At 46.2% G+C, this 26683-nt stretch overlaps 1 long non-coding RNA gene across 1 annotated transcript; it reads right to left on the bottom strand.

Moving 5' to 3' along the window:
* Positions 1-10980: 10980 nt before the first annotated feature.
* LOC308464858 lies at positions 10981-26683 on the bottom strand. Its single transcript, XR_013980163.1, has 3 exons — positions 25932-26683; positions 23589-23670; positions 10981-12932 (listed from the first exon to the last, which is right to left on the bottom strand). It is a non-coding gene; the product is annotated as an uncharacterized lncRNA (long non-coding RNA).

Genomic DNA, 26683 nt, shown 5'->3' with positions numbered 1-26683 from the left:
CCTTTGGGCACTGTGCCTCAGCTTCAAAAATTAAAAATAAACCAAGAGCCAGGCCCATAGGCAGAAATCTTATAAGTTTGGCGAGGCACGAGGATGCGAGGAATCCAGGTGGACCTCAGAGAATCCAGAGTCAAAGTTATTTAACCATATCAAATATTAATAAAATAGAGAACAGCCGCCGCCCAACTGGTGCCCTTCATATGTTTTGGACTACAATCTATGTAGACATACAATACATCTCACCATACAGGGAAAGACTATGACCCTGCTGAGGGTCAACTTTGACACATGTGCTTTCCATTCTGATGGTTCTTTCTCTTTATGGCAGACATCAGATAGAGGGCTCCTCCAAACAGAGGACAGTCCTCTGCAAAGTGAGACATGAGGCTACCTAACTAGTGGTGGCCAGCCTGTGGCATAATGCCTAAAGCAGAGGTCAGCAACCTAAGACCCATGGGCTGGAAGCGGCCCATGAGACGCCCCGAACTGAGCCACCCACTCAGCGAGTCCCCCCCACACTGCACTAAACCAGTGCAGCGCGGCGCAGGGATTCTCTTCCGCAGCTCTGGAAATCGCGTCTGCGCATGTCTGTGGCGCCGGAAATCATTTCTGCACGTGCCCAGATGCCGAAAATCGCTTCTGCACAGGCATGATTTTCAGCATCTGGTCATACACAGAAGCAATTTCCAGCGCCACAGACATGTGCAGACGCGATTTCCAGCATCACGCTGCACCATGGAGGATCTCCGCAAGAGTGATCTGGCCCATGCCCGGTAAGCCTTGCCGAACCCTGGCCTAAAGTGTCAGACTAGGACCTGTGTTCAAATCCAGCACTCAGCCATGAAGCTCATTGAGTGTGTGACCTTGGGCCAGTCACTTACTCTCATCCTAACCTACCTCACAGGGTTTTTGTGGGGATAGCATGAGGAGGCAGAGAACCCTGTGCACTGCCTTGAGCTTCTTGGAGGAAAAGAAGAAGAAGAAGAAGAAGAAGAAGAAGAAGAAGAAGAAGAAAAACCCAACTTCCAGTCCTGAAACATGGTTGTATAGTTACAATTCCCCCAGTTCCAAAAGTATTCTGCTAGGTCATATTAGGGGCCTCCCAACCCTCTTGGACACAGAAAAATAGGCTGCCCAGTTCTTTTGAATTTCAGCTGGCTCTGCTGACGTCAGTGAGCCATAGTATAAGGTATCTGTCTATCTCAAATAGCCAAAGGCTCAAGAAGTCCTGGGAGAGAGGGAGGAGGCATAGGTTAGGGAATACGTCAAATGCACCGGATATGTTGACATGTCTGAGCAACTGGCATGGCTCTGCAATATCGCCCATCTCATTCCCTTTCACTACCTGGAACCGTATTCAAATTCTCCGGTGACTCAGCCAGCTGTGCATTTTATAGAGCAACAGTCTTCCCAAACCTGGTGCCTTCCAGCTGTTTTGCATTACAACTCCCATCGCCCCCAGTCTGCTGCAACAGGTTACAGAGCAGCAGGAAGGAAGCACCTCAAAGGATCTCTGGCTTCACTGAGGTGATCATAAAGGCCAGAGAGCCATAGAAGCATAGAATTCTAGAGTCGGAAGGTAGCCCTGAGAGAAACCTAGTCCAACCCTCTGCAGGGCAGGAATGCAAGGCATCCACTGTATTTTTCGCTCTATAGGACGCACCGGACCATAGGAGGGGGAGAACGGGGGGGGGGGGGAATTCTCCCCCTCTCTGCTCAGTGCTCAGCGCCCCTTCAGCAAAGTGGCAGGAGAAACGGAGCCCCTTCCATTTCTCCTCCTGCTTTGCTGAAGGGGCGCTGCACAGAAAGGGAAAACTGTGCAGCGCCTCTCCAGCGAAGCGAAGCCTGGAGAGCAAGAGGGATTGGTGTGCACCGACCTCTCTTGCTCTCCAGGCTTCAGGCGGCTATCCGCAAGCCTTCAGAGCGCAGCGGGAACTCCTGCTGCACTCCAAAGGCTTGTGGATAGCCGCCTGAAGCCCCCGGAGTGCAGCGGGAGTTCGCGCTGCGCTCCGGGTGCGTCAGGTGGCTTCAGCAAAAGCAACGCAAAGCCTCCGGAGCGTGGGGGGAGCTCTCCCTCTGCGCTTAGGAGGCTTCGCGTTGCTATCGCTGAAACCAAGGCGCCGGCATTCGCTCCATGACGCGCACACATTTCCCCTTAATTTTTGAAGGGGGAAAAGTGCGTCTTATAGAGCCAAAATATGGTAGTTTTCACCGAGGCAATGAGCTGCATCCATGCTGTCAGGCATCTGATTGTAGCTGAAGGTTATTGAACTGAATGCTCCTTTGTGCAAAAAAAGCTACTGCAGGTAGAAATCTAGCATGTCAAGGAGATGGCTAGGGCAGTTTTGTCTTACTCGTGTGCTAGAGTTCTAGCTGCAGGGAATACAGCTAGGGGAGCTGTTTGTGGAGGGGCATTCGATCCTGTGAGCTATAGGAGTGCTTACACCACACAGGTGGTAGGTGCATTGCATTGGTGAGAACTAGACCTTTGTTTCAGGGGCCAGCTCATCCTCAGTCACTCCCAAGCCATTCCTTCTTCCGATAGCAAAGGGTGAGCAATCCTCTCACTAGGATCAAAGAGCTGGTTTCATTCTTGCTTCCTCTTCTGGGCGAGAATCAGCACCTCTTTGAGTAAGCCTTACTCAAAGAGGTGCTGATTCCTTTGTTGCAACCTCTCCTTCTTTCGTGTCACGTCATTTTTTTTAGAGCCATCCATTTCCCCTTTGCAAAATAACAATCTATCCGCCGAGGTGCGTGGCTCTTACGCATGGGTAGGAAAACTAAGGCCCAGGGGCCGGATCTTACGTAAGAGCAGGGATCAGCAAACTTTTTCAGCAGGGGGCTGGTCCACTGTCCCTCAGACCTTGTGGGGGGCTGGACTATATTTTGGAGGGTGGGAAATGAATGAATTCCTATGCCCCACAAATAACCCAGAGATATATTTAAAATAAAAGCACACATTCTACTCATGTAAAAACACCAGGCAGGCCCCACAAGTAATCAGAGATGCATTTTAAATAAAAGGACACATTCTACTCATGTAAAAACACGCTGATTCCCAGACCGCCCGCACACCGGATTTAGAAGGAGATTGGGCTGGATCCGGCCCCTGGGCCTTAGTTTTCCTACCCATGCGTAAGAGCCACGCACCTCAGTGGATAGATTCTTATTTTGCAAAGGGAAAATGGACGGCTCTAAAAAAAATGATGTGACACAAAAGAAGGAGAGGTTGCAACAAAGGAACATTGGCTTTAGAAAATGATGAAGGATGCAGAACTAGCAAGAATTGATTAACAGCAAAGATTACAGGCCAAAATGCAAATAAAATTATCCACTGAGGACTGGAGACTTTTTTTATTGAGGATTGAAGGAACTACTATAGCGAAAGAAAATGCGAGCAGGACTTGAAACAGCGTGATTTATTAAGACAAATAGGTTAAAATGGATGCACAGTGGTACCTCGGGTTAAGAACTTAATTCGTTCTGGAGGTCCTTTCTTAACCTGAAACTGTTCTTAACCTGAAGCACCACTTTAGCTAATGGGGCCTGCCGCCACGCTGCTGGAGCATGATATCTGTTCTCATCCTGAAGCAAAGTTCTTAACCCGAGGTACTATTTCTGGGTTAGCGGAGTCTGTAACCTGAAGCGTCTGTAACCTGAAGCGTATGTAACCCGAGGTACCACTGTATTGAATAGTATACGTCAAGTATGCAGCATTTAAGGGCAAATATGGAAACCGTGGAAGGGGAGGACGGGAAGTAAATGGATAAAATAACTTATGATCTATGTAAAAATTTGTCAAGTTTTTTAATGTGAAAAATCAATAAATAAGACTTGAAATAAAAAATAAAAAGGACTGGACAAATTCATGGAGGAGAGGGCTATCAATGGCTACTAGCCACAATGGCTATGGTCTGCCTCTACTGTCAGAGGCAATCTCAGGAGGTTGCCACCCTGAGGCAACCACCTCACCATGCTTCATGGGCAGGCTGGCCCCAGCCAGGGGGTATCTATCCCATGTAATCCCATCACACTCTAGCCCTTTATCTGAATCACTGCGTGCTCTAGAAACTTCGCTTCTGAAGAAAGTCTTGTTTACCAGGTCACAGGAGTCCAGGAGTGCTGTGAGATAAGATTACAGGTATGAGATAAGGCGCTTGATAAGATTCAGAGGCGAGAGAGGGCAACAATTAAAGGCCTGTTGTCAGGAAGCTGCTCCACACACTGGTGAATTCAGTGTTTCAGAGTTACCAGGTCAGGAGCATCCCGGGCCCAGGTGCAGATGTTTGGGATTGGAGGTGGGACCTTCTACATGCAAAGGAGATGTTCTGTCACTGAGCCACGGCCCTTCAAAAGCTGCCATATATGGAGTCGGACCATTAGTCCATCTAGTTCAGTAGTGTCAACACTGACCGGCAGCAGCTCTCCGGGCTTTCAAATGTCCTACCTGGAAGTGCTGAGGAATGAACCTGAAGACTTTTTGCATGCAAGGCAACCGCTCTTCCGCTGAGCTATATAACAATATGGGATGTGTGGCAATCCCAGAGGGGCAGCTACGTTAGTCTGTTGCAGAAGGCAATGAGTTCAGCGAGAAGCAGAAAGGTGGTTCTCCTTTTTTAAAAAAAAATGCAAAGTGAGAATAGAGGGAAATCAACACTGCTACAGGCAAGGCACTCTTTGCGCTTGAGCCGAAAGCTGCATTTAGTGCAGAATGCTGCAGCAAGGTTGCTGACAGGAGGGAAGCCTTGAGAGCATATCTGAAGGCAACCCTGTTTAGGGAAGTTTTTAATGTTTGATGTTTTATCAGTTTTTAAATATTCTGTTGGGAGCCGCCCAGAGTAGCTGGGGAAACCCAGCCAGATGGGCGAGGTATAAATAATAATAATAATAATAATAATAATAATAATAATAATAGTTATTATTTCACACCCCTGCTCAGAGATCTGCACTGGTTGCTGATTTGCTCCCAGGACAAGTTCAAGGTGTTACTATTAGTAGCTGCTTTTAGTCTATTATTATTTTAACTTTTGGAAAATCTTAAAATATTGCTAGTTCTCCTTATTCATAATTTTATAGTTTTATTCTTTTTGTAAACCACTTTGAAGGGTGTGTGTGTGTGTGTGTGTGTGTGTATATTCAAGAATATCTAGGTACAGAATAAAAATGTCTTCAACAGTAGTTATGTGTCATCTTTGAATCAGTAACAGGCATTGCAAAGGTTGATGAACGCAATACATCAAGTTAAATATAGAACAAATACAGTGGTACCTCGGGTTACAGACGCTTCAGGTTACAGACTCTGATAACCTAGAAATAGTACCTCGGGTTAAGAACTTTGCTTCAGGATGAGAACAGAAATTGCGTGGCGGTGGCAAGGCGGCAGCGGGAGGCCCCATTAGCTAAAGTGGTACCTCAGGTTAAGTACAGTTTCAGGTTAAGAACGGACCTCCAGAACGAATTAAGTTCTTAACCCGAGGTACCACTATAATCATATCCCCCAGGAGACCCCCAACCCAAACAAAATTATTATTTTTGGTTAGCAGTCCCCACACAGTGCATCCTCCAAAATAACACTTCAGCAAAACTGGATTACAAGTGGGAGACAAAGAAGATAAATAAGGCCAGGGAAACTGTTTACATGACAAGGTATAAAAGGGAAAGATCATCGCCAGTAAGCGCAATGAACAAGATGGGAATACAGTACTAAAACATAAAATTCAGGTGTTCAGCGTCCCAAATTATTACATAGCATGAGGGAGGATGCTGTGAATTGTCTTCCTTATCAGCATAACTAATAACAGAGCTCCAAGTTGAGGTAAATGCGTCTGTCTTCGAAGTGCCACGTAAAACTCTAAATTTTGGGGTTAGTTTCTCCATAAAAGTGTTGTTTGTTTTTTTAAACAATCGAGCGATGCATAAATTTCACGAAACAAACAATAAATAACATGCATCGATTTTAATACTAATGATTAACGTGAGCCTCGATGTTTTTTTCGATGCGTACAAAGCAAAAGCGGTGTTGTTTGGTGCGCTCCGGTCTGCAGCTGCGACGCGCCAAGAACCCTAAACACTTTTTCATTCTTGGAAACCGATGGCTCCCGCCCAGCTGCCGGCGACTTCCTTCCTTCCACCCACCTGCCTCCCAAATAGTCACGTTCTGTCCCAGGCCTGCCATTGGCCGGAGAGCACCCCCGGGCGCCCCTGATTGGCTGGCAGGGCCACTTCACATGATCAGCCACTCGCAGGGTGCGTGATACCTCTGGGCTGCCGACAGGCGTGTGGGTTCCTGGGCTTTGGTCTGGCTGGGCGTCTTTCCACCCTTGGACTGCTCAGGCTTTGAAAGGAAACCCCCTCCCCATCAAAGGCAGAAACTGGAAACGAAGAAGCAATTAAAAAAAATAAAATTGCAAATCTAAAAAGATCCAGCCTAAAGAGGTGGGCAATGGAGAGGTTGTCTAATTATAAAAGAAAAGAGGAAAGATAGAAGCAGGTGTCGCTGACAGTCATCATTCCCCAGAGAAAGGCTTAAAATGAGCATCACTGAGCTCATCAAAATGTGACACGCTGTCCAATATTTCACAGGTGAGCAGAGGAGATGCTAACACCTGCGAAGCGCCATTTGCACTCGTCTCTGCCCCATGAATGCTCTGCTCAGGGAGAATATTAGTACAGTATATATATGAAGAGGGATGCGGGTGGCGCTGTGGGTTAAACCACAGAGCCTAGGACTTGCCGATCAGAAGGTTGGCGGTTCGATGACTGGACCTAATGGTCAGGGGTCCCTTTACCCTTTACCTTATATATGAAGAGCCTGCTGGATCAAACCAGACCTGAGGATAGAATAGATCTGAATTGTGTCCAGATCCTGGATCAGGCCAGTGGCATAGCAGATGACTCTGGGGGAACCTCACAAGCAGGATCTGAGTCCAAGAGCAAGTCTCACCTTTGGTTTCCAGCAACTGGTATTCTGAAGAATGGCTCACACAACCATTGTGGCTAGTAGCCATTGATAACCACCTCCATGCATTTATCTAATCCTCCTTTAAAGCTGCCCAAGGTGGTGGCTATTGCTGCCTCCTGTGGGAGAGAGTTCCACAGGTTAACTATGCATTGCACAAAGAAGTTTTTTCATTTGCTCGGAATCACAAGGGGGCAGAGCTGCTGTTATGCTCAGGCGCCTACTTGAGGGTTTCCCATTGGGGCATCTGGTTGGCCACTGTGAGAACATGATGTTGGACTACACGGGCCGCTGTCCCCATCTAGCAGCTGGATGAATTCAGATCTATTTTATCCTCAGGTCTGGCTTGCCTGACAGTTGGGCTGCCAACTTTCCCCCTTAGCCTCTGTTGCTCTGCCTTTGTCATGCAGGTGGAGCTTTTTTTTATGGCTCAGAGATAATCATTATTTACTCACTCAAACGGCTGGTTGGCACAGCCAAGCAGGAACAGTCGTTGGCTCGATGGCAAGCACCGTGGAGCCAAGAGGGCGGGCACCAAATCCAATTAAAATCCAGCTATACTTAGAGCCCAGAGCTGTTGCCTTGGGAACCTGATATAGGGAAAGCAGAGAAAATCCCTCTCGCCCTCTACCTTTCTCTCTCTTGTCTCCCTTTGCAATGTGCTGTGGCATAAACTTTCCCGTTGATAAAGGTGAGGAGTACAAAGACTACAGAACAGCTGGATAATGAATCCAAATTGTTGCAGTCCCTGAAGCTTTGAGGTGTTGGGAGGGGACCCCCAAAGGTCATCCAAACTAAGCCCCACTGCTGTAAAGTTTCCACTTTCTTTCCCTCCCAATAGACAGAATATCTGGGTTTTATTTTTAATAGAATCCCCAGAGACACCTCGCTGTTATGACCCTACTAGGGGCTGCCCACCCGACTCACGTCGCTCAACAACTGTGCCTAGTACTTTGCATCTCCAGCCTTGTATCTCCAGCACCAACCCTGTGAGGTAACTGGCAAGCAGCTGCCTCTTCTCCACCATCCAGGCCAAGGGGTGCAGGATTCCCACTGCCTTATGGCAGGCTACTCAAGAGTAGGGGACTTTGCCAGCCAAATTCCAAGTGTCCTTCAGTCCTTCAGCCCTCCTGGACTTGCAGGCATTTTAAACAGGTAGTATAGCACAGGTTTGGGTGGGCCGGGCTGGGGGAGTAACACTTGAGTGTGTCCAAAAATTTAAGTGGGGTAGTGAAGAAAAGCTGGGGGGAGTGGGAGAGTTTGGGGGGCCAGATAGGGATGCCTGGAGGGCCACATTTGTATTAGTGGAGGTGGAAATTAGGGCTGTGTATGCACTTGCAGCAGTGGTTTGGGAAGTAAGGTGTACACATTACATTAGTCACAGTCCACGCCTATTCCGAATTTATCCTGTTAGGATATACTGCATTTTGATAGGTTTCCCCAAAACCAACTTCAATACGAATTCAGATCTAACGCATTTTGAGCTGGCCATGTGCACACACCCACAGTTAAAGTGGTGTGCTAGGAATGATGATGATGATAGGATCTAGGGCTGTCCGGGGCATAGATATGGTTGTAATGAAGCGGCATTCATTTAAGCTGCAACTAGGAGGGAGCAGAGGGACGCGGGTGGCGCTGTGGGTTAAACCACAGAGCCTAGGACTTGTCGATCAGAAGGTCGGCGGTTCAAATCCCCACGACGGGGTGAGGTCCCGTTGCTCAGTCCCTGCTCCTGCCAACCTAGCAGTTTGAAAGCACGTCAAAGTGCAAGTAGATAAATAGGTACCGCTCTGGCGGGAAGGTAAACAGCGTTTCCGTGCACTGCTCTGGTTCGCCAGAAGCAGCTTAGTCATGCTGGCCACATGACCCGGAAGCTGTACGCCGGCTCCCTCAGCCAATAAAGCAAGATGAGCGCTGCAACCCCAGAGTCGGTCATGACTGGACCTAATGGTCAGGGGTCCCTTTACCCTTTACCTTAGGAGGGAGCAGAATGTTATATTGCCCAGGGCAACAACAACAACAAAAAAAAAAAACCTATGGGATGGCCATGCAGAGGACGCCATGGTTGACCAGAATGCAGAATTTCCTTCTTGGGAACCCCTATCGCCCCTACAAACTGGCTAGAAAAAAGGCACAGCCAGAAACAACTAGTTTCTACATAAGGAAACAGTAGTTTCTACATAAGGAAACAGGGGCATAATTCAGCCCTAGAGGGTTCCACACAGAGAACACTGAAAATGCAAAGCACTTCAGCTTCAAGAGAAGGGTGTGCAAGTTCTGCCACAGACTGGAAGGAAAACACAACTTAAGTCACTCCAAAGGAAGATAATTGGAGCACTCCAAATCATTTGCTTGCAAGAAAACAGTAGATCTAGCTGAAAGGCAACACGTGGAGATTTGCATTGATAATGATCAGGGCACGTCTAATTATTATAATCAGTGCATCCTTATTATTATTATTGTATACTCTTAGAAGGTTGTATAATCTTAGAAGGGAGCATGGCTACTAGGGACGGGGCAGTGACTGTCACGAAGGGACCCTGCACTAGTGCCTTGAAATGGTTCTCTGTCCAGATTTATAGCCTGATTCAAACTGGAGCCATGCTTTATTTTCTCTGCTCTTAAGTGCTCATCGTGTAACAAGTTTCTTAAACAGGGTTTGCACACAGATTCCAGGCGAGGCTCTCAGGATGGGCCTGCAGCAGGTTTCTTCGAAGGCATTCCAAGGATAGGAAAAAACTGGCCCCTGTGACATATGTATTGGTTAACCTCAAGTCTGGACTACTGCAACGTACTTTGTGTGGGGCTGCCCTTGAGGGAAGTTCAGAAGCTTCAGCTGGTGCAGGATGCTGTGGCTACACTGGCAATGGGAACAGACCATTACCAACATAGGACCTGCACTGGCTTCCCAACTGCTACCAGGCCAGGTTCATGGATCTTGTGTGAGCGTAGAAAGTCCTAAATAATTTAGGCCTGGCATACTTTCAGGACCCCCTGTACCCTGTATGTCCCAAGTCGATCCAGCCATCTGGGGGCTGAAATGGGAGCACTATTAGTGGTTCCTCATGGACCATTAAATGCATGACTTGTGTCAAAAAAGAGTCTTCAGTGCGGTGGGCCCAGCTCTGAGGAACAGGCCCCATCGCTGTGGAGTTTAAACTGCCTGGTTAAAACCATTTTATTTCCCGAGGCCTTTGCATCATGAATTTGCTCTGTTTCTGAGGTTTTACATCTCAAATGTTTTATATTTTTATTGTGAAGTAAATTTGAGACCCAGATGGTAAAAAGGGGGGTATATTTATAAATAAATGAATATTGATAGAGGGAGAAGATGGACAATGAGTTGTGCTTAAGGAAACAGTGTGTGGCTGAACCCCTCCATCCTTGGTGCAACAATCATGAGGAAAGTTCCAGAGTTGGAGCCACTATGTCACCGATTGCTATGGAGCTTTCTCCAACTTGGTGTCTTTAGATGTTTTGGACTCCAACTCCCATCAGCCCCGGCCAACACGACCATTTTGGACTACAGCTCCCATCAGCCTCAGCCAGCACAGGTGTTGTGGACCACAACTCCCATCAGCCTTAGCCAAAGCAGTCTTTTTGGATTCCAACTCCCATCAGCCCCAGCTACTACTGGCTGGGCTAGCAGGCTTGTGCTAATGGGAGATCATGAGAGTGGAAGTCCAAAACATCTGGAAGGCTCCAGGTTGGGGATGTTCCTTCAGCTCAAAACCTGCTGCTGACCTGCAGCTGAGTTGTCACTTCCAGATGTGACTGGAATGCCTCTTTGGGCTGAATCCTGCCATGACTCACCTTGCACCACCACCCAAAGCGATAGCTAAGCTGCAATTTTAAAATAACGTGCCTGTTAGCCTTGCAGCCTCTATGTAGATAAACATCCGGTGAGATCATCAAGGTCGGCCGTTTTATTTTGTTTGCAAATAAAGGAGAACTAAATTGCAAGAAAGGCAAACAGGTTTTGGGTGAATAAAAGGTACAGTATGTTTTATTCAGCAGGGCAGCCATAGCGCTTGAGAAAAACATTTTACGATACCCAGATCAAAATGAAATATGATCAGTTAGAAAGTGTTTAGTCAATTACATGCAATCAATTACAATAATACATTTTTTAAGAGGAGATACATTGTTACTCTCAACCCCAATCTGCGAGTGATGAGAGACTCCAGGAATGTCCGCACTTATCTGGGGTTCTGTTTCCTTGGAATGAAGGACAATGGAGTCTGTGGTATCTTTAGGATATGTCGCTTATTTACACATATATGCAACCTGAACATAGCATGGGAGGGCTCGCAGCATTAGCACCTCAGCAGATCCTTGTTTCTCTGTTAGGTTTCCAGAGGAGCCCAAAATCCAGCACAGAGCAGACATGTCTCTCTGTCTCCAGCTTCCAGCACCACTAAGAAAAAATTATAGCACACAATTCCCACACACACAGCCCTCCTTGCCATGACATCCAGCCAGGTAAGATGGGAAAAGGCCCACCCACTTGTCTCTATCGCAACCTGTTTGGACATGTAAATTTCTTATGAAATGAGGAAAGTAAGGAATAGATATGGCTTCTTCTATACGCATAATCTACAGTCTTAGATAATTTATTACGGTCAAAGACCAGCTCACATAACATAACACAATAAAAACAGTGTTCATAAAGATAAAATATACAACCAGAGCAGATTGAAGCAATAGCTCATGAGTTAAAATTGAGATATATACATACACCCATACAACTGAGATTTGGGCTACCATAAAAAATTGACCCTGAGGCGCCCCAAAGGGCAACTTCAGCATTTCCCTAGTCAGCTATTTTATTCTAGAGGATGATCTGTGCCTACAAATCTGTGCACAGAATCTGGCTTATCCTTCACCCTTGGAACTCACTGCCTCATTATTTTTATTTTTATTCTACTGCCTCAGGCATGAAATTAACCTGTCGGTGCTCCTATAAGTGAGCTATAAGTCCCGTGACTTGCGTCCTGAGGTTATAGCAAAATCATTGCCACAGGGATGTTCTGTAGCGATGGAATGCATCTCATTCCCATGAAAAATCCTTGCAAATTCCAGTGGGTAGGCTGAGCGGATGGAAACCAGCGGGTTTGACAAAACTGGCACTCCACCCACCCGCTGCTGCCAAAAAAGAAAAACCCAGAGTCTGACTTAACGGATCTGAGCATCTTGAAGCGCTTTGCTCAGCATGGAGAGAAACATGATCACCTGTTTACGCGTCTGCACATCAAGGAACTGTTCAGCATCCAGCTGCAAAGGGTGGATTGCAAAGTTGGCAGCCTGTCATATGTGCTGTGAAGTGAGTCAATACTGTTTGAAACACACATATTATTAGTACAGCGATTAACCTACATGCCCCATAAAAAACACAGGCAAGAGGTCAAAGATGGAGCAGCGCGTGAGCAACAGTAAACAGATGACTTTTTTTTTCTTTTTGCTGATTTCAGCCTGAACTATTTCCTCTCCTTTAAAAAACAAAAATAAATATTTATGCTTTTCAGATTTCTACATTTCACTAATTTTACAATCATTTTAACATTTCAAAACTTGACTTCCTTCCCCCCTCTTTCTGCGGCTCCTTGAATTTATTTTTAATACCTTCTGCATATCCAAATTAACTTAATTTTCTCATTTATTCTTCGACTTTAAATATATACTCTTATGAAACTGCAGGTTATTACAATAATCCTGCCAATGTTCTTATCTGTTTACAATTTATCAGTAAATATTCAATAAACCATTTCCATTCCTTTATTTAAAAAAAAGAGTTTGTTATCTTGATTTCTTATTCTTCCGGTAAGTTTCACCATTTCTGCATATTCCATAAGTTTTTGTATCCATTCTTCCTTTGCTGGGACTTCTGCTTCTTTCCATTCTGGGGCGAGTAGTATTCTTGCCACTGTAGTCGCATACATAAATATATTTCTATAGAATTTAGGTAGTTCTGTCCCTATAATTCCCAAAAGAAAAGCTTCTTGTATTATTATTATTTTTTACAAATGTTATTTTAAACACCCTTTTCAATTCATTATATATCATTTCCCAGTAAGCTTTAACCTCACTACAAGCCATATGATAAAAATAAAACTATTTCCTTTCCTTAATGCAGGGCTGGGGAACCTGCTGAGATCACCAAGGGCAAGGGATGAAAGAAGTTATGGTCCAGCAGGATGGCAGACTCTCCTTCATTGGAGGTTTTTAAGCAGAGGTTGGATGGCAAACTGTCAGGGATTCTTTAACTGTGATGCCAGCATTGCAGCGGGTTGGACTAGATGACCCACTGGGGTCCCAACTCTACCCTTCTATGATTCTAGGACCTGGAGGGTAGGGATGTGGGAGAAATCTGATTAAGTTCCAATACACAGGTGAACTTATCTCTCTTGCACTTTCTGGAACAATACACAAAACTGAAACACAAAACTGCATGCAAAATGGAACTCACTGCTGCAGGAGGCGGCGATGGTTGCCAACGCGGATGGCTTTAAAGAGGATTGGACAAATTTGGGGAGTAGTCGGAGGCAGAAATGCTTCCGAATACCAGTCTCTGGAAACCACAGGAGGGAAGAGGGCTCTTGTGCTCAGGCCCAGTTTGTAGGTTTCTCATTAAAAAGGCATCTGGTTAGCACTGCGAGGGCAGGAGGCTAGATTAGATGGCCACTGGCCTGAGCCAGCAAATATCCCCCCACCCCCTTAATCCTCGTCCAATGGGAAAGTATTTAAAAACATTTAAAACATCAAAATTCATTAAAATTATCTTGAAAACAGAATTATCAAAAAGTATCAAAAATATCAATATCAAAATGTTGGGGAGATATTATACTGTAAAATGTATCAGTGTAAATAGCCACAAATTGATAACTTATCTTAAGCATTTCACATCACAGCGTATTGGAATAAAAGGTTTTTGTCTTTATCTTTAATATATACACATGTGATTAAATTAAACCATACTTTATTGTTTTCTTTAAAAACATTGTTTTAAATAGAACTTGGGGAGGTTATCCCCAAAAGCATGTAAAATCACAGTGGCCTCCCTGTCCCCTTAATGTCCGTGCGTGAGCACTTTCATGCATACGCAATAGAGAATGAGATCTCTCTGCCTGCCACCCAGAAATTCCTGGGAAGGGAGCAAAACTCTCCAAAAACAGAAGTCGAGTCACAGCAACTTTTTCACAAGACTTATATAACAGGTGAAAATAGGGTTAGGGACAGGTGGCCAGAGAACAGAGATGGCCCTTTGTAAACTGGGACCATAGAATCATAGAATTGTGGAACTGGAAAGGACCCCTGGCAGTTATCTAGTCGAACCCTCTGCAATGCAGGAATCTCAACTAAAGCATCCATGACAGATGCCTTAGCCTCTGGAGTCTGCCCCCACAAGCAACCTCTGACACGAAAGGCTTGTCGGTGCCTGTTGCGCTGTCTGCATCAAAATAAGATGTTCTTGTTTTCTTAGCACACCACAAGCTGTTCTCTCTCCCTTCTCGTTTTGGTCTCTCGAGTTTGTTCTCACCGTGAACCGACCGACTGGTTGCTCAGTCACATGTTTGTGGTGTTCCCTGTCTCAAACCGCAAGAGGTTTTGTAATCAGGAGAGAACAAAATATTTGCTCGGTTTCTGCAGAAAGCCAAACACAAGAGCTAGAAGTGTTTGGGATTGCTTCCCCTTTCTTGAAAATGCTGCGTTGCTAATCTTCATACAGTGGTACCTCGGGTTAAGAACTTAATTCGTTCTGGAGGTCCGTTCTTAACCTGAAACTGTTCTTAACCTGAGGTACCACTTTAGCTAATGGGGCCTCCTGCTGCCGCACGATTTCTGTTCTCATCCTGAAGCAAAGTTCTTAACCTGAGGTACTATTTCTGGGTTAGCAGAGCCTGTAACCTGAAGTGTCTGTAACCCGAGGTACCACTGTATTCAGCTGGCCAACAGCTGCCATAAGAAAAGAAAAGGACTAGGAGGGATTGGTGTGTGGGGAGGACTATCACCTCCAACCATGAGGCAATGCTGTCCAGTTTTGCTCCTCTGCACTCAGTGGTGGTGGCAGAAATTCATGGAGGGGGGCACAGAAGGGACAAAGTCTATTTCAAAGTTTGTGAGTTGCGTGCCACATATTGAGCTATCGGAAAGAAAGCAGTATATTGCTGTGATCGGGAGGGGGCACGTAAAGGGGCCAGCTCCTTGTTTTTTGTCCGTCCCCCCTGCACTCCCCCCTCCAACACCACCTATGCCTTCTAAGAACATAAGAAGAGCCTGCTGGGTTAGGCCAACAGAAACCAGCAAGCAGGATTCGCACAGAAGAGAACCCTCTCCTCCTGCAGCTTCCAGCAACTAGCATTCATAAGCATTGCTGCCTCTGACTGTGGAGGCAGAGCATAGCCGTTGTGACTAGCAGCCACCAATAGCCTTATGGCAATGTGGTCTAAACCACTGAGCCTCTTGGGCTTGCCCACTGGAATGTCGGCGGTTCAAATCCCCATGACAGGGTGAGATCCCGCTGCTCTGTCCCAGCTCCTGCCAACCTAGCAGCTCGAAAGCACACCAGTGCAAGTAGATAAATAGGTACTGCTGTGGCGGGAAGGCAAACGGCATTTCTGTGCGCTCTGGTTTTTGTCATGGTGTCCGGTTGTGCCAGAAGTGGTTTAGTCCTGCTGGCCACATGACCCAGAAAGCTGTCTGTGGACAAATGTTGGCTCCCTCAGCCTGAAAGCGAAATAAGCGTCGCAACCCCATAGTCACTTTTGACTGGACTTAACTATCCAGGGGTCCTTAACATTTTACCTTACCATGAATTTGTCCAATCCTCTTTTAAAGCCATCCAGGCTGGTAGTTATTGCTGCTTTCTGTGGGAGGGAGTTCTGTAGTTTATGTACCGTGTGAAGGACTTTCTTTTTCCTATCTTGAATCCTTCCAACTATTGGCTTCATAGGATGCCCACGAGTTCTAGCACTATGAGAGAGGGAGGAAAACTTTGCTATATACACCTTCTCTATGCCATGCATAATTTTATAAACTTCCATCATGTCACCTCTTACTCTTATCAGGCGAGCGCCTAGATCATACAGGGATTGCTGACCCCTGGAGGGCTGCAAGCCCCCTCCCCCCCCCCGCCATAAAGCCTGCTTCTGTCTCCTCCAGAGGAGATTCGACTCTTCTAAAAGCTGACCTGGCTTTCTACTCGTTGGGGAATTGAGGAGAGAGACTCAGGCCACTTCCAGACTGTCATTATGTTGTGGGTATCATTAAATTGTATAGCAGCAGATTCAGCTTGCGCAATTAAAGTGGGTTTGGGCCCTTGCTCACCAAACCTACTTCCTTCCCACCCACCTACCCTGGATTCTTAAAACCAGATTATTTTTGCGGTTAAAAAAAAGTGATGGGGAAAAGTGACCGGACAATGCGGGATAATGGCAATGCTGAGAAACGCCATACAATTTTGCAGGGTACCCTTCTATCCCAGCTTGATCACTGAGATCGTGTGCAGGAGAGCTGTTGATTATTGCTCCCTGAGTTGGCAAGGCTCATCTGACATCAACAAGCCTTTAGTTATCATATTTATGATAACATTTGAAATGAGTTTATACAAAATGTAAATTAACATTTACATAAACATTAGGATAGGGACGCGGGTGGCGCTGTGGGTTAAACCATAGAGCCCAGGACTTGCTGATCAGAAGGTCGGCAGTTCGAATCCCTGCAACAGGGTGAGCTCCTGTTGCTGGGTCCCTGCTCCTGCCAACCTAGCAGTTCGAAAGCACGTCAAAGTGCAAGTAGATAAATAGGTACTGCTCTGGCGGGAAGGTAAACGGCTTTTCCGTGTGCTGCTCTGGTTCGCCAGAAGTGGCTTAGTCATGCTGGCCACATGACCCGGAAGCTGTACGTCGGCTCCCTCGGCCAATAAAGCGAGATGAGAGCCGCAACCCCAGAGTCGGTCATGACTGGACCTAATGGTCAGGTGGCTGATCTATCTAGAGGGCGGTGCGGATGATGCCAAGGTTGCAGGCTCGATCCCCATATGGGAGGGCTGCATATTCCTGCATTGCAGGGGGTTGGACTAGATGATCCTCAGGGTCCCTTCCAACTCTACAGTCATTTGATACTATGTCCCTTTAAACATTAGGATAATGACACAACATCAGTTTATATAAGGATGTATGGGAGTATCTTGTATTTTTGTAAATATATTTTCTCTTATATATTAGTTTGTTCTTTTCTCCCTCCCCCTCACTTTTCCTTCTTTTTTTCTGCATCACTTTATTTGTTTTAATTGAAATTACTTGAATAATTATATTAATAATAATAATAACAAGAAGCCTTTAGTGTCATGCGCCCAGTCCTGTAGAATACTCTGCCAGTAGAGATTCAGCAGGTATCTTCTGTGTAGGGCTGCCATATGTCCAGATTTTCCTGGACATTACTGGGATTTCAAAGGCAGAATTGATGTCCGGGGGGGATTTCTGAAATATTTTTTTGAAATATGGCAACCCTACTTCTGTGCCATCTTTAGACATCTCCTGCAAGCTTTCCTATTCTGTCAGGCTTCTGCAGGCAATTAACAATATACCTTTCCACAATAAGTTAGCCGATTTCAGCATTTTTATATGCTTTTTACCGGGTGGTTTTACACAGGATTGTTGTACTGTATACCACTCTGGTATTTATGTTTTCCTTTTTAAAAATGAATAGTGGTATATAAACACAAGCCGCGGGCCGCTGCTTTTGCGCTCCATAGAATTTGGGTGACCTTGATGCAGGATTTTGCTCTGTTATCTCAGACAGGCCTGATCAAGCTGCATGCCTAATCTATTGCTCACCCTGATATTTTATAGCTTCTTTGTCTGTTTTGGCACCATCAGCTGCGCCTGGCGGTTAACGTGTTGCAAGAGGACAAGGGAATGCCCCAAAGGAGATTATAAAAACTCAAGATAAAAAGGGGGAAAAGATGGGGGGGAGGAAGACCAGAAGTGGGGGGGGGGGGCGGCGTGGAATCTGCAATTATTTTTCTTAGCATTAGTTACAGTGGGTGAAGGGATCTAACCTTTTATGAACAGTGTGTGTGTGTGTGTGTGTGTGTGCACGCGCGCAACATGTTGTGCAACATATTGATCAAGCATTCGTTCTGATCTATCTATCATCCATCTATCTATCATCTATCTATCTATCTATCTATCTATCTATCTATCTATCTATCTATCTTTATCTGTCTATCATCTATATCTATCTATCTATCTATCTATCTATCTATCTATCTATCTATCTATCATCTTCTATCTCTCAGAACGAATGTTCATCATCTGCACTAACTTAATGCAAAACTGTACAGAGTGAAGCTTGATAAAATGGTTTGTAGGGAACAGCCTACATATAGCTGTCTGTCTTTAGGCCCAGGATAGCAAATGCTCCCGCTCTCCCTCTGTAATCGTACATCAATGGGACGAAGAGCCTGGCGTTTTGCCTAGTGAAAGCAAACAGCCGGGCAGTTCTGAGAAGTACTGGAAGGACGGTACAGTTATGTAACCTTATGGAAACAATGCCGCCTCGGAGGAATAAACTGCTCCTGGAATACGATGTGCAGGAAACATTGCTGCCTCTGTGCCCCACCTCAAAGGGCGTGACCGTGCGTGCGTGCTCTTTCTAGAATGCACGCGGCAATCTGAGCATGGTTGGGATTGTCATAGAAAATGTAGGGGGCTTGGCTTTTGTTCCCCAACTCCCCTAGGGACTGAGCCCCCTAAGTCCATGATAGGTCAGAGATGAATGGATGGAGGCAAGATCCATAGAAAGCAAGGAAGATTTTTAATTTTTTTTCTGTTGCAGCAGAAAGGCCTCGAACAATGGTGTGCAAGCCTCTGCAAATACTTTTAAAATTGCCCACCCTGTACCCCAAGACCACCTCCCAAAACATCACAGGAGAAGGCAGTCTCCAGCAGAAATTTGAGAGTGTTGCTTCTTTCCTGCACACATTCTTCTATCTTGCGAATTCTATAGTGAAGAACGAGTTCAACTTATTTTACCGCTTCTATCAAAATTTATACCCCTTCAATATTATTTGGAATCCTCCCCTGAAATTCTTCGAAAATACCTCCTGGAAGACTCCTCAAGCTCAATATCATATGAGGTGGCTAAATTTTGCACTTTAGTAATTAAGAAGCGTAAATCTCTTCTGTTGAATGGCACACTGCGAAGTTCCCTTGTGTAACCTTTTTTCTTTTCTGAAGTTGTTGCTGATTTCTTGTTGTCTGATCTTGTGGTGTTTAGTGTCACTGGCTTTGGCCGCAATAAACTTGAAACTTGAAGCTTCTTTCCTGTCTGCCAGGGTCCCTGATAATGCCTTACTTGATTGCATTTTCTGGGTAGCCTGGCCATTCCTTTGAGATGATAAATACTTCAGTTCCTGAATCTCTTACACATATTGATAGTTTGCTTAGCTTATCAGATAACTTGCCAGACTGTACTTGCAGGGAGGTGTAAGCTGCTACAATCAAAGACAATTGGAAAGCTTTCCCCATTTGCTTCCTCCTTGCAGAAAAATATTTGAGGTCAATTTGGGAGAGTCAAAATGGCTTCAGGGTTGCTCTTCCTGTACTCTTTCAGACACGTGGTTTCTATACTTATGTATGCGTTTGCCTTGTACATTTGTGAACATTTATGCTACATTTGAGACCTTAGAATTCTTATAACAGGATTGCTTTGTGTTGTTGTCGTTTTGCTCCATCTGAATTGTTTACTGTCCAAGTAACACGTATGACCGTCCCACAACAGTATAGCATCTGGGCTATGTGCTTGCAAAACATCAGCCCCTTTGCTCCGGTGCCTTTCAAGAAGCTTCTGGAGCACATGGGACATACATCCCTGTGGCTTTTGGCTTCAAGCAGGCAAACGAAGGGGACCTGGGCTGTAATGGTTCTAGGGGTTGCTCGTGCGTAAATCGGCACCCCACCTGGCTGGGTTGCCTGAGTGAACCTTTTCTGTCCGGACAGCCACTCGCCCGTGACTGTCTCAATCGCTGGCAGAATCCGTCAGTGGGCGTTTCTTGAACTTCTTCCAGCACAGAAGTTCTTTGACGCCTAGTCTCCGCCTAGTCTCCCTGCGCGGAAGCCTTCTGCGCAGGGAGGGTGTGGGCAGCGGAGGACCCGTGCTCTCCCCGCTGGTCCCCTGCGAAGAGTCATGGAGCCACCTCGCCGATTCCCCCATCTGCCCCCCTTCTCCACTGGTGCTACGCTGATTTCCTTCCCCAGAAGATGTGCTGCTTCTCTCCCTCCCAGGACGGGACGCTCTCCGGAATCCCTCTGGAGCCCTCCCTCTCCCCCTGGCTCCGATGGCAGTTCCCTGACATGGGCCAATAGCTGCTGGGAAAACACACACAAATGAATGGTCCCAGAAGATGAAATGGGAAGGAAACAGTGCGTTGCATAGATTTGCACTGGCCAGCTTTTCCAAAGACTTAAGGCGCTGGGTGTCTATTGTAGGCTGAAAATATCTCTTGTTTATAGCTGCAGGAGTCAGTGGTATAGCTCTGGGGTGGGAGGGATGGGACTGGAAAGGGGTCCCTTTTAAATGGACCATTAAGGGGCAGTGATGGCTGCCAACCTGCAGGACAGCTTAGAGCCTGCAGGATAGCTCAGTCGGTAGAGCAGGAGACGCTTAATCTCAGGGTTGCGGGTTTGAGCCCCACGTTTGGCAAAAAGATTCCTGCATTGCAGGGGGTTGGACTAGATGATCCTTGGGGTTCCTTCCAATTCTGCAATTCCACGATTCTGTGGCTGAGCCTGGCTCCAAAGCAGATGCAGTATTAGTTAGAACAGGTGTTTTATTTTATAATGCCCTTTGTCACGCTCCAGGGCAGTGGCAAAGTTATCAAAGCTGGAAAGTTATCAAAAAGAATATAACTCAAACACTGTGTCATAAACTAGAAGGCCTCAGGATGATCAGGAATGCAGGATGAAGGAATCTGCAAGATTAGATCTAAGTAGTCTGGGAAAGTAATAAAAGGCCTTTGGCCAGTGTGTGGAAAACACAAATGAGCTGGATTCAGACTTCCATTCGGTGAGCTTATAGAGCAAACCTACAGAGTTTTCTGCTCGGTTCAGAGGGTCTTGTTGCCATGTAATGGTGGACAGGATCACAACCCCGGTTCCCATCAAAATTAATGGCTCTGTTTTCCAACTTACTTAGGTTGCAATCATAACTCCACCTACATGGGGGTAAGCCCCACTTAATTCATTGGGCCTGGCTTCTGAGCAGATGAGGTTAGCCTTGTGTGGTTAGTCTGGATAAAGAAACTGATCCGTAGTAAACTGACCACTACAATTTCCTTTGAAAACAAGCTTAATGTTTACTAGAACAGATTTTTTTTTCCATTATTCTGAATTACATTTTATATCCCATCTCTCCCCTCATTTTATTCTTACAACAATCTTTCGAGGTAGGCTAGGCACTTGGCTGTCAACTTTTCCCTTTTCTTGTGAGGAATCCTATTTGGAATAAGGGAATTTCCCTTTAAAAAAGGGAAAAGTTGACAGCTATGGCTAGGCTGAGTGAGGAGTGATGAGTCCAACACCAGCCAGTGAGCTGTATGGCTGAGCAGGGATTTGAACCCAGAGCTTCCCAAACCTAGTCCATGCCAGCTCTAGCATGGACAGATCTGCTGTAGACCTCCTAGAACATACAGAGAAATGGTGGCAACTGAAAATGCATCGGGCGCCAGCGGTGGTGTAGCGGTTAGAGTGTCAGACTAGGGCCTGGGAGACCAGGGTTCAAATCTCTATCCTTAGCCTAACCTACCTTACAAGGTTGTTGTGTGAGGATAAGGCTACTTGCCACAATGGCTGTGCTCTACCTCCACGGCTGGAGCCAGTAATGCTTCTGAACACCAGTTTCTGGAAATCACAGGAGGGAAGAGGGCTCTTGTGTTCGACTCCTGCTCATGGGTTTCCCATTGGGGCATCTGGTCGGCCGCTGTGAAAAGAGGATGCTGGACTAGATGGACTATTGGTCTGATCCAGCGGGCTCTTCTTAGGTTCAAATGTGGGCGAGTGTCACAGAAGGTGGCTCAGTTTGCAAAGCACACCTAGTCAAGGTTCAAGAGGAAAGAACGCATCACCTGCCTGGGCGCTTGACAGCTGGTTTTGCAGCTCTGACTGGGCTGCTAAAACTGGAGGTTTCTGACGTCCCCGACACTGCCTTTGGTTTTGGAGGTGGGCGGCGGGTTCATTGGAGGTTCATTGGCGTTTTCACAAGTCTGCTGATGATTTAAGTCAGCCCATTTGGCCCCACGCCGCCGCAACTTCCTCTAGAGAGAGCTAAATCAAGGTTCTCTGCTCCATCCGGAACAGGCTGTTCCTTTTTGCGCTTCCTGCCTCCGGAAACTCTTCTGCAGAATTTGGGGTGGCAGCAGAACAGGCCCCAGACAAAAAAAGTGTGGTAGGGGTAGCTCTACAGAGGAGAGATGCACAATAGGTCAAACAACTGCTTTCATGGGGCTGGTTTAACTTTGATTTGGGAAGAGTGTAAGCTTTCAGGTCTCACAGAAATCAATGCTAGACCAAAGGGTTTGGTGACGCTCAGAAGCTTGCACACTTCTGTGCTGACCTAATAGAAATTTTGTTACGATTTCACCCCTTCTTCCCTTTGCTTCTTGCTTTCTCTCTATTCTTCTCTCTATTCTTCCTTGTGTTCATCATACACAAATCATCTTTTCAAACGCTGCTGCCTCTGACTCCAAGCTTTCAGTCATGCTACTCTTTATGTGTCGGCATTAAAACAGGGGTTATATGAGATCTAAACAGGACACTTGCCAGTAATCTGGCTGACTGAAGTTTCTGAGTCGTCTTCAAGGGCAGCCCCACATAGTGTGTGTTGCAATAATCCAATTTGGAAGTTACCAGAGTTAAGAGTGGAAAGATTTGACAGGGAGAGAAGCTGAAATCATCTTTCACCCATCTCTACCGCTAAGGCAGCTCCTAAGATTCTCCCTCTCAGCCTTCCTAAGAAAAGTTACTTAGGAAATTTCCATTCCCAATACTGTATGGTGTTCTCTTATCAAGATAGCTGCTGCCCTAGCAGAGCCCTTTAATTATTAAGATCATTTCCGTATCAAAGTCTCTCACCTCAATTTATTCTCACAAAAACCCTGTGTGTTGAGTTAGGTTGCTGAGAGAAAAGCACTCTGTGTAAGCTAGGCATGTCCAAAGTCTGTTTCAGGGGCCTAATCCGGCCCTCGCCGGTCGATTTAATATGTCCTGAGGTAAAATCCCAAAAAAAGCTCAGCAACTCAATATTCACTTCATCAAATCAGGCCCTCTTTGGGGAAAAATTGGGCACCCCTGGTGTACTCTGCCCTTGTTCCTTCACACATGACCAGGACTGGGTTGCCTCCCTAACATTCAGAGCAGGTTTTTCAGATGTGTTTTTCAGAACCAGCCTCTGGGGCCTGATCCTGCCAGACCATGACTTGCACCACGTGTAAAAGATGAGCATGTCAGTTTCTGAACACTTTCTTCTCACCATGCTTCAGGGCATCATCCGACACATGCCAGAGGGCAGCAGGACATGTGGAAATGCCACATCCTGCCAACAGCCTGCTGAGGGAGAACCACAACAATTTTACCTGTTGGAATCAGAGGATAACCTGAGGAATTTGCTCCTGGGCAAGCAAACTTCAAATTCTCTTGGGCACACGTGGGTCTCTCCTGGGCACAGAAGGCAGAGGCAGCAATTAGAATTAGGGCGACACAGACTGGGACTGACAAGGCAGACAGCATCCCTGGAATGGCACAGAGGATGTGAGGAAGCCACAAAAGGATGATCTTCACACCTGCCCCATCCCAGGTAAACCATCCAGGTGAAAGCAATGCCTGGGTCTTGGGAGGCTATTCTTCTTGCTGTGGGAAGCCCACAAGCAGGCCAAAAAGAATACAGGCTTCTTGTGTTGCTCACCTCCCAGCAACTGTTAGTCACAGGTAAGGTAAAGGTAAAGGGACCCCTGACCATTAGGTCCAGTCATGGCCGATTCTGGGGTTGCAGCACTCGTCTTGCTTTACTGGCCGAGGGAGCAGGCGTACAGCTTCCGGGTCATGTGGCCAGCATGACTAAGCCACTTCTGGCGAACCAGAGCAGCACACGGAAACGCCGTTTACCTTCCCACTGGAGTGGTACCTATTTATCTACTCGCACCGGCGTGCTTTCAAACTGCTAGGTTGGCAGGAGCTGGGACCGAGCAACGGGAGCTCACCCCGTCACGGGGATTCGAACCGCCGACCTTCTGATTGGCAAGTCCTAGGCTCTGTGGTTTAACCCACAGCACCACCCGCGTCCCATGCTCATAGTTAGGTAGGATATAAACGTATTAATTTATTTTTAATTTTCACTTTCTTCTGTGCATATTGTAATGTTCTCTTGCTGCTATGGCCATTGGCTGAGGTGAATAAAGTTTCTATTCTATTCTAAAACGTATTAAACAATTCTCTCTCTCTCTCTCTCTCTCTCTCTCAGAAACAAACAAACAAAAACCCTATAATTGCCTGTGTGGATGAGTCAATGCTGCTGAAAGATTTGGAATGGTTACAATTTTAGAAGCATCCATTTAAGGGGAAAATTTTGGTATTCGAAGTTTCCTGCGTCTTGCCAAGGCCTTAGCTTGTGACTTCACCCCCTGGCCCTCTGCCTCTCTGTCCATTAGATAAACTTCCTGCCATTTTGGATTTGAGTCGAAAACAGGAAATGGTGCAGAGTGGGGCAGCCTTTCCACAGAGAAGAAGGAAGGGTTTTACTCCCAGACAGTTTCCATGTTCTATTCGATGGCTTAAGCCTCTGAGAATACTTGGAAAAGGCAGATATAACATTACAGGACACAGGCTTATTTAAGACTATATAGAACACCGACTATCAGTAATGATGGCATCCACAGGTGGATAATACTTTTATTTTTCCTAAATCTTTACTATTTGTAAAGGGAATATTTGTATGAGTTAGTACTTTATCAGACCCTCCAAGTATCCCTATTTTCCAGGGACAGTCCCAGATTTACAGAAGCCGTCCCGGTTTCTGATTTGATTCCAGAATGTCCTGCTTTTCCTTAGGATGTCCCTATTTTCATCAGAGAAATGTTGGAGGGTATCCCTGGTTATCACTTTGGAGCCAAGCTGTATCTTTGTACTTTCGTCCTTCCAGGCTGTGACACTTTATCTTTGATTTTCTGCTTTCTTTCTTCTTGCTGTGTTTTTGTTAATACAGCGGTACAGTACCTTGGAAGTTGAACGGAATCCATTCCGGAAGTCCATTCGACTTCCAAAACATTCGGAAACCAAAGAGCGGCTTCTGATTGGCTGGAGAAAGCTCCTGCAGCCAATTGGAAGCCACGGAAGCCCTGTTGGATGTTCGGCTTCCAAAAAAATGTTCGGAAACTGGAACACTCACTTCTGGGTTTCAATCGTTTGGGAGCTGAAACATACGAGTACCAAGGCATTCGACAACCAAGGTATGACTGTACTGTATATCAATAATAATATTGATAGCAGAAAAGCTAAGGCAGTTCTAGGCTGCATCAATAGAAGTACATTATCCAGATCAAGGGAAACCACAGTACCACTCTGTTCTGCCTTGGTCAGACCCCACCAGGAGTCCTGTATCCAGTTCTGGGCACCACAATTTAAGAAGGATGTTGGCAAGATGGAAGGTGTACAGAGAAGGGCGACAAAAATGATCAAGGGTCTGGAAACCAAGCCTTGTGAGGAACAGTTGAGGGCAATGGGGAAGTTTAGCCTGGAGAGGAGAAGACTGAGAGAGGATACGACAGCCACCTTTGAATACAGGTGACAAATGTTTTGCGTGGAGCAAAACACGCATTGGTGGAGCATTGCAAGCCCATTCTGTCTGCCCCATTTTCTGGCCACTTCCGGGATGTGGCAATGCACACGGCCGCACGCATATTGAATGCACGTAAAAGTGTTACCTGTAGCTGAAGAACCATCACATGGAAGATGGAACAAGCTTGTTTTCTGCTGCTCCAGAGTAGGACCCAAACGGATGGATTCAAAGGATAAAAAAGGAGATTCCAACTAGACCTTAGGAAGAACTTTCTGAAGGTAAGAGCTGTTTGACAGGGGAACAGACCGCCTCAGAAAGTGGTGGGCTCTCCATCACTGGGGGTTTCTAAGCATAGGTTGGATGGTCATCTCTGAGGGATTATTTAGTAGCAATTCGGGTGACCTTTGGGGTACCTTCCATCACAACAATTCTATGTTTTGATTAAAATACTTTAAGGGGGGAGCTACAATGAGGACCAGAAAACCAGTTTTGTGTCAGATTAAGTATCGTTTTAAGATTAAGTTTGATCAAACTGCGGGAGGCAGTGGAGGACAGAAGTGCCTGGCGTGCTCTGGTCCATGGGGTCACGAAGAGTCGGACACGACTAAACGACTAAACAACAACAACAACAAGTATCGTCTGCAAAGATTAACTCTGGACAGCTTGTGAAAAATAGGCTCAGCTCAGTTTGGGGGAGACAGGAGAGACAGCCGTGAAGGGAATCCTGCGCAGCACTTGAAACTGCTGGGTGTGGGGAGATAAGCACATCTGTGATCAAGTTGGAACCTTTGCCAGGCCTTGTGTGGTGTGCAGATAAGGGCCTTGGGATCGTGTTCCTGCTCTCGATCCCTCCCCTCGTTCCTATCAGGGGTGTGTCCCAGGGCTGGCCAGGACTTT

Source organism: Podarcis pityusensis (assembly GCF_964106645.2).
Source record: "Podarcis pityusensis genome assembly, chromosome: 16".
NCBI lineage: Eukaryota > Metazoa > Chordata > Lepidosauria > Squamata > Lacertidae > Podarcis > Podarcis pityusensis.
The sequence above is the reverse complement of the archived record's forward strand: the minus strand, read 5'-3'. Positions and strand labels throughout refer to the sequence as shown.